This window comes from Dreissena polymorpha, chromosome 6 (assembly GCF_020536995.1).
Source record: "Dreissena polymorpha isolate Duluth1 chromosome 6, UMN_Dpol_1.0, whole genome shotgun sequence".
Lineage (NCBI taxonomy): Eukaryota > Metazoa > Mollusca > Bivalvia > Myida > Dreissenidae > Dreissena > Dreissena polymorpha.
Window position 1 is genome coordinate 51,850,151 of NC_068360.1, and position 3,180 is coordinate 51,853,330.

A 3,180-nucleotide genomic window follows, 5' to 3' on the forward strand; every position below is an offset into this window, starting at 1 on the left:
TTTTCTTTTCATTTCAGTATGGCTGTGGTAAGTACACAACTTTCTATAATTTCATATTGAACTGTTTTGATGACTTGTATTCTACTATGCAATGCCTAATGTATTTTTTCAGTAGCCTGTTGGTAAGTACAATTGCCTTCTTTATTTTCATATTGAACTGTTTTGATGATGTGTATACTGCTATGCAATGCTTAATGTTTTTTTTCATTTCAGTATGGCTGTGGTAAGTACACATACTTTCTATAATTTCATATTGAACTGTTTGATGACTTGTATACTGCTATGCAAAATGTCTGTTTTTCATTTCAGTAGCCTGTGGTAAGTACACTAACTTTCTTTAATTTTCATATTGAACTGTTTTGATGACTTGTATTCTGCTATACAAAATGTGCTTTTTTCAATTTCAGGTCAGCAATGGTAAGTATAGTGTGTTTTCTTTATGTATATTTTGTATACATATTGTTTTTTTTCATCATAGCATGTCTTTTATATTTATGCTTTGTGTAAGTAAAATGTTCATAAATCATTCTTATCTTCAAACTAAAAATGTATTGTGCTATGCAAAATGTCTGTATGATTTCAGTTGCCAGAGGTGAGTACCATTACAGTTGAAAAGTTAGTTTTGTTTAGTTAAAGTTTTGGTTCACAGTTCTGTTTGTTATTTGGCAAAATTTACATGTATGCATTGAGTCTTGATTTCAGCTAGATTGTGGACTGAAGAAGATTGCCAGCAGAGGGATTGGATACAAAATACAAAGTAAGTACTGAGTTTCTTACTAAAAGTTTTGAGTTGTATTCATCGTGTGTTAATATGCTATGATTGCTATGAACATGACTTTTGTATTTCAGCGAAGACAACATAGGTAAGTAAAATTGTTATCTGTTTCATGTTTACTGTTACAGTTCAATATTGTGTTTATAAATTGTAAGTTGTACAAACACATTCAAAAGTTTCTGATCATGCTTTCGATTTCATTTCAGCTTTACTGCTGGACGAGTGTTCTCTACTACTAGACGTGTCAGGTTTACTACCAGGCGAGCAGTGACAACAAGGCGCCTTTGTGGAAACAACACAACAAAAAAGTGAGTATTAGTTGAAATTGTTTTACTGTATGTTATACTTAAATGCAAAATTGTGCACATAAATTGTAAGTTGTACAAACACAGTGAAAGTTTCTTATCATGCTTTCTATTTCATTTCAGCTCTACTGCAAGACGAGCAGTGACAGCAAGGCGCCTGAACATGCAACACAATACAAAAAAGTAAGTATCAGTCAAACAGTTGGCAGAGTTGTGTGTTTTTTTTTTAGAACTTTGTGTTTACTTTTTCATTTGATACATGGTATATTACACATGCATGCTTTTTATCATTTCAGGCTGTTTACTTTCATCGTTTACTGTTTAACACAATTTGCTTTTCTATTTTCAGTGCCAATTTGCAAACCTTGATGTGGACACCGAGTAGTCAATACATACGTGTGGGGTACAGCTGCGACAAAACCGTGGGTCCATCGCACCGATAACTTGAACATTGGCCCGCGTATGGACATCAGTGCAACTTTGTGAATCCATGTAACTTTGTGAATCCATGTAACATTGCGAATATGTGTCGATCGAAAAATTTGAACATTATGCAATGAAACGAACTCGGTGTTGCAAGTGGCAAGTGTTGACAGTGTGCATGTTTATGTTTATGCTTTTACATGAAAAATAAAGGAGATTGTTCTCCTACCTTTTTTTTCCTTGTTTTATTGTGCTGGCCAGCAATATTGATGTATTGATGTATGTGTATAAACTATGCAATACCAAAATCAAACAAAAAATAAACATTAACAGTCATTAACTGTGTTTGGGCGGCCGAGGGGTTTAAGACTCCACAAGTGTGAAGCGCACTGATAGCACTTGGGGTAAACACCTCGGTATTTCGGTGCTAAAATGTTTTCACGGTGCTTATTTTGACGCACTGTTAGAACTACCAACAGTAAATGATTGCTTGATTTATAAAACAAATATTCAGTCTCTACTTTGGCACAAGACTCTAAGTATCAAATACCAACAATTTAGACGCAGACAATCACATGTGGTACACCAGTCCGAATATACTCATTGCTCTAGCCAGGATTGCAAATTACTTGTGTTGACTAGCAAGGCTCCCTAGTAACGGCAGTGTTACTGGCGTTTTTTGGGTCGATAGTGCTTAGGTGAGGTTTTGCTCGAATCGGGAGCGGGTCACTCGCTTGGGCGAGTTAGTTTTCGCTCGTAGTTTCCAATCTGGCTAGATCACTGTAAGGTTGTTTTGACTGCTATTTGGCAAGCAGAAAGACAACAGCGGTTAATTGACTGAGTATGGGCGACCGAGGTATGTAGGTGTCAATAGACCGACTCCACAAGTTGCGAAGCGAACCGATAGCACTTGAGGGGAAACGCCTCGGTTTTCGGTTCTAACATGTGTTATCCATGCTGTCGTTATACTCTGGCAAGGCTCCTCAATCTATCGCGAGGGACACTCATTATTGCCCGCAAGCTTTAGAACCTGACGTGGGTCGATGCGTATGCGAGTCCGAGGACGCGATGGCATTGATAAGGCTACCAACCGGTTGATAACACGCATTGTTCAAATTGTTAGGTTTAAGTCTGCTAGGGCTGGGGTGGGAAGGCGACTTCTTTTGTACTCAGACAAGAGGAACGGTCACAAGTCCGTAAAAACGCCGAGTGACACCACTAGCTTGCAAACGTACAAAGCAAAAAACTTTCAAACTTGAATTTGAGGTAAAATGATAAAAAAAACTATATGAATGACTAACCGATATAAGATATTTTCCATATGGCAACAAACTATGCTACTCAATGTTGCGTTGAACATTAATTGCGCCTTACGAACTACTCGTGTTGAGACTTACATTGAGTGACTCGTAAACGTAAAGCAGTTACTCGCTTTGACTGCATACACATTTTGTACAACGGTTCGTTATTGGTATAACTTGTCTTTCAGTGAGGCACATTAACATAAACGTTCAACAATATTTAGGCTTTATATTGCGCTTGTAGAATATACGAACAAAACACACTACATAAATGACGTTTAGGGATTATTTTGACTTTCCATTTGAGATGATATGATGAAAAAGTATATACATCAGTTTAAGCGACTTTCATGACATTCACCACATGGCCATAAAC

The 3,180-nt window shown here is 37.0% G+C and overlaps 1 long non-coding RNA gene across 1 annotated transcript; it reads left to right on the forward strand.

The window, feature by feature from the left end:
* Positions 1–469: 469 nt before the first annotated feature.
* On the forward strand, positions 470–1,758 carry LOC127836230 (uncharacterized). The gene is made up of 3 exons (XR_008028675.1): positions 470–1,083; positions 1,204–1,263; positions 1,430–1,758. It is a non-coding gene; the product is annotated as an uncharacterized LOC127836230 (long non-coding RNA).
* Positions 1,759–3,180: the final 1,422 nt, after the last annotated feature.